Below are 17,008 nucleotides of genomic sequence, written 5' to 3' on the forward strand. Positions count from 1 at the left end.
CCCCTTCTACTTTGTTCTAGTCACTACCATGTTACTGCCAGTTTGGATGACTAGCATTTTGATTTTCCTCTTCTTTTCTGGAGTGTGGTAATAGAAAAGATCCAGAATGTTATTCCACTGTGCTAGGCAAAAAATGCACCCTCTTTTTCAGTAGTCCAAAGGAGCCACAAGGCTTGTTGCCTCCATACTGAGAACCCTGTTGACAAATTGTTTCATAGCACTGTATGACTCAAGAGGCATTATGTTAAAGGGACTTTGATTTTTAATGTAGGCTGTTCAACCATTAATGGCGGGGGGGCGTAGAAGAATTCTGCTTTGTCTTTGATTGGAACACACCCACGGCAGCTTGTTAAATCTTGTGTACCTCACTCACGGCAACGCTGAGCAAGGTTTATTGGGCTGTCTTGCTGTTTATTAGTAAGAGAAAGGAAAGGCTGATGGGTTTCAGAGCAAACCAGAAGAAAGTGTTTATGGCAAGAGGTGCAGAGAGGCCCCGTGCTTAGATGCAGACGGTGTTAGAGCCCATGAAGTCCTGAGGTAAATATATAAATTTGGGCTCATAAGACACTAGGGGGCGCAAGGCTTTGTAAAATCATGTGAGAGATGCGAGTGGAAGATGTCAGTAAGTTGCAGCCAGCTTATGGTGACCCTTGCAGAGTTTTCAAGGCAAGAGATGTTCAGAGACTTTGCTATTGCCTGTCTAGACATAGTAACCCTGCATTTCCTTGGTGGTCTCTCATCCATATATTAACCAGGGCTGACCTTGCTTAGCTTCCGAGATCTGGCAACTTTGGGCCATCCATGTCTGGCCTTGACAAATTTTCTTGAACTCTGTAAGCCAGCCCAGCCATGTTGTAGCCAGACTTTTAAGTCAACGGAGTGGTGTAGTGGTTAAGAGCTCTAATCTGGTGGTTGACTCTAATCTGGAGAACCAGGTTTGATTCCCCACTCGTCCACATGAGCGACGGAGTCTTATCTGGTGAACAGGTTTTTTCCCCTCCTACACAAGCAGCTTGCTGAGTGACCTTGGGCCAGTCACAGTTCTCTCTGAACTCTCTCAGCCTCATCAATTCCACGTGTCTGTTGTGGGGAGGGGAAGGGAAAGGAGTTTGTAAGCTGCCTTGAGTTTCTTTACAGGAAAGAAAAGGGGGTATAAACCCAAACTCTTCTTTTGTATATTAATTACCATCTTTTCTAATTATCAGTACCACAAAAAGCTCAAGTGGTTGACTTCAGTTTCTAATAATTTTTTCAAAGCTGTGACAAACATGTAGTATATAAGCAAATAACAAAGATAGCCTTGGTTGTCATTGCTACAACAAGCTAACCCGTCACCTTAGCCTAGTTTCTCTTCTATTTCGGATAATCTTATTATTGCCTTACAGGCTCTATTTAATTGTATACTGCAGCCAGTATACAAAGCGACTGATTGAATTCACCCACCACCTTTGGACGGTGAAAAGTTAATGTATAAACAATGACAAGAACTTCACGCACATATATTTTTTTATGCCAGACAACAAAGCCTATATTGATGTGACATGATAGTGTTAGTGCTTCTCATGAAGAGACTCAACAATAAAATCATTGCTAAAAATACAAGGGGCCACAGTGAAACTCCTGGCTGCCATGGTGATCTTTAAGGTATAAGCTTTCAAGATTCAAAGCTCCCTTCGACTCACAAAAGGTTGTACCCTGAAAATCTCATCAGTCTCTGGCCCTTTCCACACAAGTCACCTAAGAGATTTGCAAAATATTTTTGATCTCCTCCCCAGTTGTTCACACTCGCCCCCTTGAAACATTTCATGATTGCCATCTCTCTCTTTTTTGGCTATTTGTAGAATTGATGCTTTGAAGACATGATGAATGAATTCTTTGTTGCTGTGTGTACTCGATGCTTCAGAGATTCAACCATATTTAAAAGAACACACAGAACTGACAAACATAAAGGGGCAAGCAGTAATGCAGTGAACTCAGGGATGCCCTTAAATGGTGCTGAGTGGAAAGTTCAGACGTGGCACAGAGGTGTGGAAAATGCAGTGGGAAAGATAAAACATTTTAAATATGTCTGCATAGAAGGGAAGACATTTTGAAAATGTTTCACACAAAAGAATAGCTGTAAAAGGGTTTTCAAAAAAGAAACAATGCAGGAATCTACAGAAGAAAAGTTTTATTTTCTGCCTCAAAATGTGTGTGCGTGTGTGTGTGTGTGGAAAGGGCCTCTAAAGTGCTCTGTGTGTTTGTGTCGTGTGAAATCACAGCTGATATGGCAACCCCATAGGGTTGTCAAGGAAAGAGACATTCGGCTTGGCCCTGCGGGGGCTGAGGAGTTTGGAGAGAACTGAGACTGGCCCAAGTTCACTCAGTAGATTTCATGCAGAGGAGCTGGACATCAAACCCAATTTTCCAAGTTATAATATGCCACTCTTCACTACACCATGCTCGCTAAAGTGCTACCGAATTTGAATCTAAATACAATACACTAATTTTTACTAAGTGTAATATTGCTGCCCCATCTACCTCCTCAAAATACTCTTCTTGATAATACTTGAAAAACAGTTCTCTGTGTGAACGTGGACTATGTGAACTGTTACTGTGGAAGGGTATGCAGAGTGTTGAGTTTGTATGAGCTTTATTCAGCTTGTGTTGCTTGTGTTTATCTTTAAAAAGGGCGGGCTTACTTATATTTACACCAGTTTTAGCTTTCCCCTTCCTATTCCTGCCTGCAGAAGCATTTTGGTGCTATGATAGCTTGTTGCTACCTTGCCAACACAGATGGCCCCATAAATAACATCATCTCAACCATTAACATCCCATCTGTTCTCGTATCCTTATTTCTACCATCCTTCCTTTATTGTCTCCTCCACGGTTGGAATTCATGTTTTTAAGTTCCTTAGAGCAAGGACCTGGTTTTGCCCCCGTATGTTACTCTGTAAGGCTCTGCATCTGTAAATGGCTCATTTGTTGTCAAATAGAAATAATAATTGTGAGGAACAAACATGGCAGCCAAGTTGGAGGCTTTGAGCAATGGAAGCATTGCAGTACAATTCATGATGTTGATAGAATTGGGTGGAGGAAATCAAAATTGGAGGATGTAGACATGACTGACACGAACAAGACATGAGCTAAGTTCAGGTCTTACTTAGCTGGGCTTGTGTTGGTGACCCTTTGCATTCTAGATATAAGTAAGCATGCATAGTGAAACTTTTCCTAAGTACAGAGTGCCTAGGGAGAAATGTTCACATTTCCTTATCTCCTACCCAAAGACAGTTAGCCTGGAGCTGCATTCAATCTTCTTGCCTTTGTTGTTCTGTTCGCTTCCTCCTCCCTCCTTCTCCTGCATTCCTGCTGTTGGAGCACAGTATCAGCTCCCAGGGAGGAAAAAGCTTAGTTAGATTTTTCTCATTGGCTCTGTGCTTGTCCTGATTAACAGTTATTGGTTATTTGCGAGTATTCTGGTCTCTATGCTACTATGTCACTGTGATTTCAGTTTTTTTATAATTGCCTAAAGTTTGCTTTCATTGGTGGGCATGCCTTTATAGCAGGAGCTCTGTGCCCCATTTGGATTATTTTCTATACAAAATATGAACCTTTATTTTTCCTGTTGCGATTTTGTTTATTCCTACCTGGTTAAATAGTCCCAACATTGGACAGTGTGGACCAACTGTCTCTGGGAACCTGTTCTCACAGTCCCAGTGTGAAAAACTGCACATATAAACCGCACAAACTATAGACAGAGGAACAAAATGAACCCAAAAAATCATATAAAGAGAACTAAACATGACCATGTTGGCATTCTGAGTGAGGCTAGATTGTGGAAGTTCAAACTCAAATGGGATAGCTTTTTTTATAGTAGTTTTAAGTGGGCAGCCACATTGATCTGCAGTAGCAGAGCAAGATTCGAATCCAGTAGCACCTTAAAACCAACAAGATTTCCAGAGTGGAAGCGTTTGAGAGTCAAAGCTTCCTTCATCAGGGTAACTCATTCTGGCAATCCCATCCCACAGTTCAGAAGCTTCTGCCCATGTTGTCTGCTTATGTTTGATCATCTGAACTGAGTAAACTATACAGTCTCGTTCAAGAAGCTGTTTCTCTAAAAGCGCCAATCAGCCTGGACCATCTGAGGCAATCCTTTTGTAGGCCACAAAATGCAAATCATGTGGCAGGACTGAGAAGTATTCATGAGAGGCTGCTGCGTAGTATGTGCAGAGCAATTAGCATATTGTGGTGCTTTTGCTAAGTTTTGCTTGCCCACCAGGCTTGTATACATATTCATAAACAGTATCTGCTCAGCTTGACAAATTCCATAAAATAATCCGTGAGTCACTAATGTTGACTCTAGCAGAAGATCGCTGAAAGTCATAAGGACATAAAAAGACAAGAAGAGTCTTGCTGGAGCAGAGCAGTGATCTATCTGTTCCGGCATCCTTTCTCACACAGTGGCCAACCAATTACTCTGGAGGTCCAACAGCAGGGTGTAGAGCAGTGGTTCTCAACCTGTGGGTCGCGACCCCTTTGGGGGTCGAACGACCCTTTCACAGGGGTCGCCTAAGACTCTCTGCATCAGTGTTCTCCATCTGTAAAATGGATCAATATTAGGTTTGGGGGTCGCCACAACATGAGGAACTGTATTAAAGGGTCGCGGCATTAGGAAGGATGAGAACCACTGGTGTAGAGGCAAAGGCTTTTTCCAGTGTGGCATCCTAGCAACACTGGCAATTTACCTTTGGACATCATGGCTAGGATCCATTTGTGGGCCTCTCGTTCATGAATCTGGTGTAGTGGTTAAGCGGACTGTATGTTGGAGAACTGGGTTCTATTCCCTGGTCCTACACATGAAGTCTGTTGAGGGACCTTGGGCTAGTTACAGTTCTCTCAGAACTCTCTCAGTGCCACCACAAGGTGTCTGTTGCAGGGGGGAAAGGAAAGGTAATTGGAAGCTGTTTTGAGACTCCTTTCAGTAGAGAAAAGTGGGGTATAAAAACCAACTCTCCTTCTTCCCCACCCTTCAAGGCCATCCGTATTAGTTGCCGTCACTATGTCCACCAGCAGTGAATGCAACATTTTATTAACCATTGAGAAAAGCGCTTGGGACAGAAGGTGGCATGGTATAGCTCAATCTCTTCACATGTCGGAAGCTAAGTAGGGTGGGATAGCAGACCACCAAGGAAGACTCTGCAAGGGAAGCACTGTCAAATTAGCTCGACTTCTTACTTGCATCGAAAGCCCCTTGTGGGGGGTTGTCATTAGTCATTTGCAACTTGACGGCACCTGTGTATTTAAAGAAGAGCTTCATTTTGCCCCTCCTGGATCTATTGTCCCTGAATTCTAAATTTCATAGATCTTGCTTCCCTCAATCAAAGGCTGCAGGAGCCTTTTCTGAAATTAGCATACTCCACATCACTGAACATGGATTAATTATGTTCCTATTTAGTTTGTGTTTACTTCATTCATACGTTGCCTTTCTCCTCCAATGAGGACCCGAAATGAGCCCACATGGGCTTATTCTCCATTTTATCCTCAGAACAACCCTGTAGAGTCGGCTTGTCGAACTGATTTGTACAAGGGCTGGAGATATATACATATATATATATGAATGAATGAATATATATATATATTCGAATGGATGAATGTATGTATGTATACATTCATTCATTCGATTTTATAGGCCACCTCATCCCCAAAGGGCTCTAGGCGGCTCACAACAATCCCCAAACAACCACATAATAAATCAATTAATCCAATAGGATACAATAGGGGGAGGGGGTGGGGCTGTCTCAGTGGATTCACCAGGCCAAATTGGGAGCAGGGTGGGGGTGCTGTCTGAACTGCAAGGGGGGTGGGTTGCCTTTGCCTCCGCTGGCTTGTGGACCTGATAAGCCCTCTCACAGGGCTGGGTCCGGCCCCCAGGGAGCATGTTTGACACCTGGGCTGTAGAGGCTGAGTGTGTCTGTCTGGCCCAAGGTTATTCAGCAAGCCTCCATGGCTATTTGTCCAGGCATTTCAACTTCAGTCACCCAGACCATACTCTTAACGCTCTAACCACTATACCAACCATCCTGCCAGAATGACACGGTGGGCTCTGCCTATTCCCTCTGCCTGGGTGAACAGGGAATGCTAGGCTGTGCAAATATTTGCCAACATAGAACCAGGGCTTGTTCAGCAATTTGGATGAATTACTACGGAACGCAGTGATTTGGCTTGTGTGGGCTTCAGTCACCAAAATGTGCCCACATCGGGTTGTTTTGTAGTGCCTTGTTTGACCTCACATTCCTCCCCATGATTCTGTCTGCTGGAGCACACGCCTCCCTGTGATGAGTGATCTTCTATTGTTTGCAAGTATTCATAAGATGATTCATCCCCCCCCCTAAAAAAAATGTTATGACACCCCACAGTAGGTGCTAGTAGAGAACAAAAGTGTGGAGAATAACAAGGGGATTGTGGCGATGGAGTTACCTGGTGAGAACAGGGAAGTAACATGGAGAGATCTCTTAGGCTGTTTCACATGGCACCCACAATACAGCATTTCTGTGCTTCTCAAAGGACTGACTGATCACCAGACCTCAAAGATCAGCTCTTTCCCTGGAGGAAGCTTCCGAGGGCAGATTCTATGGTATACCATGGACATTCCGTCCCAGCAGAGCTTTAAAACTTGGCCTTCCCAGGACATTACCCCCAAGCTCCAGGAATTTCTGAAGCTGGAGTTGGCAACCCTACTTGGGAAAGGGATAGATGAGTGATTATGATTGGTTGTTGACCAGGTCCCACAGTTGTCGTTTGCCAGCTGGTTCCTCATTAAGACAGGAAGAAGAAGAAGAAGAGGAGGAGTTTGGATTTATACCCCCCATTCTCTCCTATAAGGAGTCTCAAAGGGGCTTACAAACTCCTTTCCCTTTCTCTCCCTGCAACAAACACCTTGTGAGGTAGGTGGGGTTGAGAGAATTCAGAGAGAACTGTGACCGGCCCAAGATCACCCAGCAGGCTTCATGTGTGGAGCAGGGAAACAAATCCAGTTCACCAGATAAGGATCTGCTGCTCATGTGGAGGAGTGGGGAATCAAACTGTGACTAGCCCAAAATCACCCAGCAGGCTTCATGTTTAGGAGTGGGGAAACAAATCCAGTCCACCAGATAAGAGTCTGCTGCTCACATGGAAGAGTGGAGAATCAAACCCGGTTGTCCAGATTAGAGTCCACCTGCTCTTAACCACTGCATCACGCTGGCTCTCGAACCATTAGATCTGGCGCTCTATACTACATGGTCTTATGGGAACCCCTTCATTGCATTCCACAAACGCAGAACTATAGCTTGTCCCCTCTGTCCTCTGCTGAGCCTGTGACTGGGTCTGTATGCTTCTGCGCTGAAATTCTAGCCCTCCCTTCTGTATTTCAGTCAGAGAACAAAGAATGAAATTGCACGGACTGAATGCAGATTATCAGAGAACATTCACTCAGCGCCTCAATATCTGCTTCCATCTTACAGAGGATCGGACCTTAATGTCAGGCCCTGAAAATGTTGCCTTCTGCTCTGCTATTTTTGAAATCCACCCTGATGAAGAGTTCTGGTGAACATGAAAGCTGGCACAGTGTCTTGTGTCACTTGATAGAACAAGAATTTCATTCTTGTTTTGAGGGTTGCCAGGTCTGGGTTGGGAAATTCCTGGAGATTTGAGACTTGAAAGGTCAGGTTTTGGGGAAAATGCCATAGAATGCACCCTCCAAAGCAACCATTTTCTCCAGGGGTACTGATGTCCGGAGATAAGCTGCAATTTTGTGAGATCTCCAGTAGGTTGGCAACCTGAGCGATCAATATAGCTGTTCACAACTTTTCACGCTTCTGTCCTTCACCTATCGTTGGAAGCTGGGGTCTAGATGAGGCTGAAATTCGATCTGGACCAGACCCAGCCAATGTGTCCCAGAGGGGTTATTTGCCCAAGTGGTGGCAAACCAATTAACGCCAACCATAAACAGATACAAAAGCTGATCCCAGTAGGAAACATCAGCATGCAGAATTTAATGTGAAACCACAACGCTATGCTATATTGTGTTGTGGTTTCACATTAAATCCTGCATGCTGATGTTTCCTACTGGGATCAGCTTTTGTATCTGTTTATGGTTGAAGTTCTTTTCCTGAACCTGAGTTCTGTATGTTTGCTGGACACCAATTAGTGCCCCATTGATCAGAGGTTTGCAAGCCTGATGCCTTTCTTGGACTCCTCGTTGCCTTCCGAGCCACAGGTTGCTGCAGTTTCTCAAACACTTTTTAATCAGCTACATCCACTGTGTCAGCTGCATTCCCTTTTGGAAGATAGGGATCTTGTCACTGATCTATGTCTGAGCAATTTCCAGGCTTCACTGTTCAGAAGTTGCCCTTGAAAGAGACTTTGGAGCCTGCAATTAGCAGGTGTTTTGCACTTCCGAGGCCAACCAGATGCAGAACACGAATAGGAGCCACGGGAGCCACTGACTTTTTCATTAGGCGCATGGGATGTTATGCGCATCTGCGGCATGAGACCCACACAGCTCCTCTTGGCTTGGGACTTGGCCTTTAGGAACAGGACAAACAGGACCCTGTGAGAATTATGGGTCTATCCAGGGTTATTATTACGTCTACTTTGCAGCCATGCAGGGACCTGATTGGCAAGTCATACATGAGGCTCTATTGATCCCCTGTATGCTCGGCAAATGATAACCCATGCACTAGCCTCCCTATGCAGCTATTAGCCCTTTCAAGGGAAAATGTTATGCAATAACTATGTTGAAGGATTGATTCTGATGAAGGGTACCAATTGGATTAGGGGTGGTAATATCCCTTTAACAGAGGTTCAATCTGCAGAAATCTGTGGCTGAAGGCTTTTGTAACTGGAAGATAAATAATGTCACTTGATCTAACACAGGGGTCTGCAACCTGTGGCTCTCCAGATGTTCATGGACTACAATTCCCATCAGCCCCTGCCAATTGGCCATGCTGTCAGGGGCTGATGGGAATTGTAGTCCATGAACATCTGGAGAGCCACAGGTTGCAGACCGCTGATTAACTGATGCAGAAGGGACAGCTGAAGGAGCTGCTTTAAATGTCGGTTATCCTAATTCTGATCAACAGAACTGCGGCAGGGACAGAACAGTGAAAAAAAAACCCCTTCTCTCCCCGCTCCCTCCCCAAATCTAATCTCCCTCCCCTAATCTAAATTGGGAATTGCATGGCTGAAATTGCCCTTCAGAAACTTCTGAGAAAATCCAATCAAGGATCTTCTAGTTTCGTCATCTGTTTTCTGTCTGTTTCTCCATATATCGCTTTCCAGCCATGTTCAGTCATCAAAACGAGCCTGGCTTCAGTTCCCATCTGTGTGTATGATGTGAAACACCTACAGCTAGAGGCAGGGCCTTTTCTTCTGTGGCTCGATCTCCTGCAGTCAAGGAATTGTTCCTCTTTGCTTTGGTTTAGGAGATGTTGTAACATCTCCCGTTTTGTCTGACTATTTGATTCTCCTTAGGGAGATTGCAGGGAGTAGGAATGACCAGTGACGTTTTAAAAATTGCCTTGTTCCACTTTTACCTCATTTTTGTGAAGGTTCTTTACTTCTGTTCCGGTGTACTAGATTACTTTGAGGATATGGCAGAAAAGCAGAATGTATATGTGTTTAAAATAAATGATACTGACAGAACAGAGGTCTGAAAGGCTTGGAGGGGGGGGGGATCCTTTCTCTTTTACAGAGGTTTATAGTATCATTATAAGCAGAATTACACCCTTCTTAGTCCATGGAAGTCAGTGAGCTGAAAAGGATATAAGTATGTATAGAAATGGACAACTGAAGCATTTCATGACACAAAAATAAAGTACCATTGCCTGGTAAATAACATCCCATTCTACTAAAGGGATAAGGCTTTTTTTCCCTGCAATTTTGTTGGAAATCCCATGAGAGAATATTAGCCAACCCTGAGCCCTCCATGTTGGATAAAGACTCAGCAAGGAACTCCATTTCACAGTGATGGCGAACCTATGGCACGGGTGCCAGAGGTGGCACTCAGAGCCCTCTCTGTGGGCACTCGCAAACAGAGTCGCCCCCCACCCCCCACATCTAGGCTGGCCTGGGCTGCTGGGCTCGATTATTAGCATTAAACCTAAGACCTAGTTTTGGGGAAGCAGTGTAGGTAACCCTGTTAAACGCTGTTAAACTGATTTTCATGTGAAGAACTAAAGCACAATCCCTTACCTGGGAGTAAGTTCGGTTGCTGGCAATGGGGCTTGCTTCTGAGTAAACCCTCCTAGGGTTGTGATTCACCCATTGGAAGAGTTGCACAGGTGCTTCAAAGCAAAGCCACTGACTACCACCAAGCTTACTCCCAAGTAACGCACGCCTAGAAATGTTTTTTCTAAACAAAAACCTCAGTATTCAGGTTAAGTTGCCATGTTGGCACTTTGCGATAAATAAGTGGGTTTTGGGTTGCAATTTGGGCACTCGGTCTTGAAAAGGTTCGCCACCACTGCACTAGAATCTGTAATCTTAAATTCTACATAGTAAGGAAAGGGAGGGATACAAAACACACTTTAGACACCAGGTAGGTTCTCTTGGGTTTGAGGTTTCAGTCTAGTGTGGTGAAAGGAAGGCTTTTGAATGCTCAAACTGGTAGGGTTTAAAATGCCTTCAGGACACAGCCCGAAGCAAGTTTATTCAGAAGCGCCCCACTGAGTTCAGCAGAGCTTAAAATTCTGTCCTTTCCCTTCTCCCCACAAGTGTTTGTAAATCGCTGCGGAAGCCTGTTGAATGGATTGGTGGAGATGTCTCCATCTTTGCATCCCAAAGTAATCTGCCCCTCCTCATTTCCGCCACTCCATATTAGACATTCTGCTCACCCACAGATCTACTGAGCAGATGGGCATTGAGAAATCACATTTAAAAGCCTGGAAGCCATAGACAAGATTCAAACAAACCCGTAAAACAAAGATCCTTTCTTGATATATAATCATCGATTTTCAAAAGAAGAAATTGCTCAAATGGTTTTTTAAAATCCCACTCTTTCTCTGAAGGGATTGGAGTGGCCAACATGGTTATCCCGTCCCCATTTTATCATCACAACAACCCTGTGGGTTGGGTTAGGGTGAGAAAGAGACTGTCCCAGGGTCACCCAGTGATGTTCATGGCTAAGTGCAGAGCTGGGCTTGGGTCTCCCAGATCCTAGTCTGATCCATTAGGGGCCTGCAACCTGCAACCTGCAGCTCTCCAGATGTTCATGGACTACAAATCCCATCAGCCCTTGCCAGCATGCCATGCTGGCAGGGGCTGATGGGAATTGTAGTCCATGAACATCTGGAGAGCCGCAGGTTGCAAACCCCTGCACTAGCCATTACTCTACAAAGATGCCAATCTTTTAGCAGAAGTATTTGGGAGGGGCTGTGGCTCAGTGGTAGAACCTCTGCTTAGCATACATAAGCTTCCAGGTTCAATTCTTGGCATTGCCAGCTGAAAGGCAGTAGGTGCTATAAAAGATCTCTAGCTGAAATGCTGGAGAGCCAGTCTGTATAAAGATTCCAGCTTCTAGGCGGGATCTAGGGATCCTCTGGAATTATAACTGATTCTCCAGACTACAGAGATCAGGAGAAAATGGATGCTTTGGAGGGTGGACTCTCTGGCTTTGAACCCCACAGAGGTCTCTGTCCTCCTCAGGCTCCAACCCCAAATCTCCAGGAATTTTCCAACCTGGATCTGGCAACCCTGCCCCCCCCCCATCCCCTGCTGGTGGTCAGGAGAGACCTGGCAACCCTAAAGTAATGACTTCGATAGACCAAGGATCTGATTCAATATAAGGCAGCAGCTCCGTGTGTTCATGTGTGTTTGGGCTCCACAAGAGAAGCAGGGGCTGGCTGTGGCGGCTGTTGGGTACTCTGCAGATACACAGTTTCTTCGCATCACACACTCTGAAAGCCACCCCAGCCCTGAAAAACAGCTCCAGGTGCTCAAGTGCACCGCAGTTAGGCACTGATGCAGGCCCCATTTGGGATGCTATGTCATTTTTCCATATGCAGGAAAAGACAGTTGCTCTTTTCCCTATTGGATGGTTCTAACTGGACCACAACAGAGAGAAGTGAGGCAGATTTCCTTACCTTTCTGTAGAGGTTGTTGGGGTTTTTACTGTTCCTTGCAGCAGGTCTCATCCTGTCCATGGGTCCTGCCTGGCCCAGTGCCACATCCATCACACCGCTTTTTCAACTAGGGTGGAAAAAGTCTCTTGGAGGCCTCTGGTACCCTCAACTCAGCAGAAGCAAGATGAATTCAGGATTCAGGTCTTTGTTTTCAAAGAGTCAGATCCTTCACCCAAGGCTCCCTTCTTTCACCTTCATCGGCTGCATCTGATTCAAACCTCGCTCCGCCTCACTTGTTGTCAACCCCAAGGTGAGAGGGACTCCTCCCTCTGTGTGAGGAAATGACCCCTCAGCCTCTCCCCCCATTAAGATTTGCATTATTCTAACATCACTTTATGTAGGGTTGCCAGCTACCTGGAAGGGGAAAAGAACCTTCTTGCTTTTTTAACAGCGGCTGAATTAGAGTGTATTTACCTGGTGATGTTATTGCCCTCTGTGCCAGGAAAAGTTTCAACTGCCCATTTCCACACATTAAGCCTCTGTTAAAAAGCCAGGATTCCCCCCTCCCCCCCCCTTCCAGGCCTGTTGGTGATTCTTGTCTTTTGGGAAGGGCCTGAAGGAAATATTTTTATGTGTGAATATCTATTGTAATTTCAAAGAAAAAAAAGACATACAGAACAACGACAAAAAGATACAAAAACACAATAAACAATTAAAATGACTTCCAACTATTCACATGGCAGGATAATCGCTTTCCGATATTTAACACTCAAAGTGTAATTTTAAGGTTATTTTCATATTAAAAAATAATAATTAATATGTCTTGTCGAATGCTTTCACGGCCGGGTACAACTGGTTGTTGTAGCAACTAGACACAGTGTGTAACAGACTTCTCTCTGTGATACGCCTCTGAAGATGCCAGCCACAAATGCAGGCCAAACGTTAGGAACAAGACCTACTACACCACGGCCACACAGTCTGGAAAACCCACAACAACCAATTAATCGTCTTTTAATAACAAAATTACTGTCTCAACTATTTCATACATCAAAATCAAAGAGTACAGAATCATTTTTATTGTAGCTATTGTAAACTGAAATCATCATCATTATCATCAGCATTATCATCTTGATTTGAAAATCGAGATTCAGCGACTATGGCGCAAACCAGCTGAAGTCATCCCAATGGTAATCGGCACCCTGGGCGCCATTCCGAAAACACGAGGGCAGCACTTCAAACATCTCCAAATTGACAAAATCAACATCTGTCAGATTCAGAAGGCAGCCCTGCTGGAATCTGCACGAACACCACACTGATACATTACAGCATCCTAGGCCTTTAAGCGAGGCTCAAATTGTAATGAAAGGCCAACAACCAGCTAAAGAACTGGTAGCTGTGATATTAAACAAAATTAAACAACAATAATAATGTTTGCATTATTTTAAAGAAATATACAAAGAGCCCCCAGTTTGGTGTAAACCTATCCAACTTTTGTCTTTCATTAATTGTGTTAATTTATTGAACTCTGCATATTCCTTAACCTTATCTAGCCATTCTTTCGTACGTGGTGTTTGCAGATTTTTCCAGTATTGGGCATACAGAGTGCTTGCCGCTGTAATCATATAAAGTATTAACGTTCTTCATTGCTTCTCGGTTTCAGGATCTAGAATGTTCCATCAGTACAATTTTGGTTTTAATTTAAAATCAAGCCTCTGTTAAAAAGCCAAGACTTTTTTTCCCTCCAGGCCTGCTGGTGACCCTTGTCTTTTGGGAAGGGCATGAAGGAAATATTGAGAGCAGCAGCAAACATGGGGGGGGGGGGGAATACATTGGTGATACATACATCAGCTGTGTGTTAAGTGTCATTAAGTCACTTCTATCATAATATAAGCACCACAGCCACATGCATCAAAGGTTAGCTTCTCTGCAATAAAATATACACAAATATACAACTCATATATAAACCAATTACATCATTGGAATCTTATTTGAAAACAACTTAGAGGTAGTTGTATATCTAAATACAGTTATATTGGCAACAGTGCTTCCAAAAAAGGAAAACACAAGATAACAGCATATGTCTTGCTGTTTACACTGTACAATTTCACTTCTGACTTAGGAGATGAACATGCTATGCATGGGGCCAACTTTGAAGACAGTTTGGAAACTGTAATTAAAGAAAAAACCCTCTTCCTGTCAATAGACAGCTTGTGAGAAGGGTGACTAGGGCCCTTTCCACACAACCAATAATAAAATGTTTTGAGGCTGGAAATAAAGAGATTGTGGAGTTCTCCATGAGTTTTTCCTCCCAAAAATGTTTTATATTAGCCAGAAAACATTTTATTTGCATCCTCTTCCCTAGCTATTCTTTTATGAAACGTTTTCTCAGCATTTTCATTTGCTGTGCGTATCTTTAAAATGTATCCCATGCCTTTCCACAGTCCCCAGATTTCTTCCTTGGAGCCCTGGCTTTTGTGATTAGCAGCACAATTTCCCCTGGCTACCCCCTCTGCTCGCTTTCCCATAGTGCAAAGGTTGGAAGGTATTTTAGAGGCCATTTAGTCCAACCCTCATCTCAAAGCAGGAGATCTAGAAACAGTGCATTCTTGAAAGATGGTTGTCCAGCTTCTTCTTGAAGACTTCTAGTGAGGAAGAGCTCCCCTCTCTACTTGTTGATTCCACAACCTCTTGTCATTAGGAAGATTCTCGTAATGTTCAACCCAAACATGATGTGTTCGAGTAAGGAGCAGCAGAGAACAAGTCTTTGTTTTCTTCTGTGGGGTTGCCAACTCCAGGTTGGGGAAATTCCTGGAAATTTGGGTGTGAAGCCTAAGGAAAGCAGGGTTTGGGGAAGGGAGGGATCTCAGGAAGGTGTAATGCCATATTGCCCACTCTCCTGAGCAGCAATTTCCTCCAGAGAAACTGATCCTGGTAGTCTGGAGATCAACTGCAGTTTGGGGAGATTTCCAGGCTGCATCTGGAAGTTGGAGCAGCAGTGGTGTAGGAGGTTAAGAGCTCGTGTATCTAATCTGGAGGAACCGGGTTTGATTCCCAGCTCTGCCACCTGAGCTGTGGAGGTTTATCTGGGGAATTCAGATTAGCCTCTACACTCCCACACATGCCAGCTGGGTGACCTTGGGCTAGTCACAGCTTCTCAGAGCTCTCTCAGCCCCACCTACCTCACAGGGTGTTTGTTGTGAGGGGGGAAGGGCAAGGAGATTGTAAGCCCCTTTGAGTCTCCTGCAGGAGAGAAAGTGGGGGATATAAATCCAAACTATTTTTTTTCTTCTTCTATGCAGCCTGTCAGGTATTTTGAGAGAGCAATCCTGTCTCCTCACAGCCCTCTCTTCTCCATGCTAAAGCTAGTAAATTCTTTCCTTCTTTCCTTTTCAAGACTCTGAACCATGTCTGTGGCCTTCCTCTGAACCAATTTCAATTTGTCCGCATCCTTGGTCAAGTGCCTCTGAAGATTTCTTTCTTCAAAATTAGATTATGTAGAACAGCAGGCATAGGTTGGTCAATCCTTTCCCAGGGAGCTGGGTAGTTCAGCATAAAAGAAGTTTGGACACTGTAGGATCAAGAAATATGTGTGAAATTTGTGAACAAAGGGTACCTTAAAGGCAACTGCCCTGTAGAATATTGAACTGCCATATAAGTATCAGAAAAGAAGTACAGTAAAGCTTCAGTTCTTTTCTAGGATCTGCACTGCCTGGCTTTTTTTCTTTTAGCTGACAGAAAAGAGAAAAAATAAAGAGAAATTTGAAATTAAAATCAGCTGCTACAGAAATAACGCTCAACACTTATCTGGCTCTTTCCATCTTTCAAGTGATTTACAAATGTTAATTAATTAATCTCCACATCCTCCTTGTCGATAAAATTCAAAGTCATGTTTGGGCTGAGAAGGAAGATAAAAATCCCTCAAACAAGAGAATGACAAGAAAGCAATAAACCTGCTGCTGGGTTAAGGGCATCCAGCCACAAACAAGAGACATATATTTTCCACATGTTTTAAAGTTTCAAGTGAGGGACTTGGGTGTGGGGCTAGTCAAAGATTCACACAGTTTATTATTTATTTACCAGATACACACCTTCCTCCCCCCAAAGTCCCCAAATTACTGATTTGTCCAGCTAATTCCTAATCCTAGGAGGTAATTTAGGCTAAAAGTGTAGGACTGGCCACAGGTGACCCAGCAAGAATCCATAGTAAGATAGGAATTTGAACCTGGGATTCCCAGATTCCATTCTGACTTGGCTTGCAACCTCTCCACATTTTGTGATTGGCCTCCCTGCTCTGGCAGCCATTTTGTGATGTCCCCAGCCCTCACAACAGCCATTTTGCCTAAAACATTCTATAAACATCTGCAATATCAACAAGATTGCTTAAAGGGAAGGAAGGGGCTGGGCTTTCCTCCTTAATGTGGACCCTGATGCAAGAGGGTTTGGAGTCCTCATATACCCCAACTTCTCCTTGTGGCACACACATTCAGTTTCACAATGATCACAGGAGATGGGGAGCAGATAGGGTCTTTCCCTTGGGATCCCATAGGCTACATGCTTGAATGTTCATCTTCCAGTCTAGCCAAAGTCCACAGGCCTTCCATTTACAGAAAGACAGGGTACACTTTCTGGCTCCAGGCACTAATTTAAGAAACTGGATAAAAAGAATTCCCACACGATGGGATAGATTTTGTCTTGGAGCAGACAGTGGGTTGCTATCACTCTTCAAGCTCCTGTAATCAATCCAAAGATAGTTCTTGCCCTCTTGTAGTCGTGACCCTCTGAGCCAAGGATGTTGCCAACTCCAGGTTGGGAAATTCCTGGAGAGTTGGGGGTGGACCTTGGGGAAGATATAATGCTATAAAGGCCACCTTCCCATTTTCTCCTGGAGAACTGTCCTCTGTAGTCACCTGTAATTCTAGAAGATCTCC

The sequence above is a fragment of the Sphaerodactylus townsendi genome, linkage group LG07 (assembly GCF_021028975.2).
Source record: "Sphaerodactylus townsendi isolate TG3544 linkage group LG07, MPM_Stown_v2.3, whole genome shotgun sequence".
NCBI lineage: Eukaryota > Metazoa > Chordata > Lepidosauria > Squamata > Sphaerodactylidae > Sphaerodactylus > Sphaerodactylus townsendi.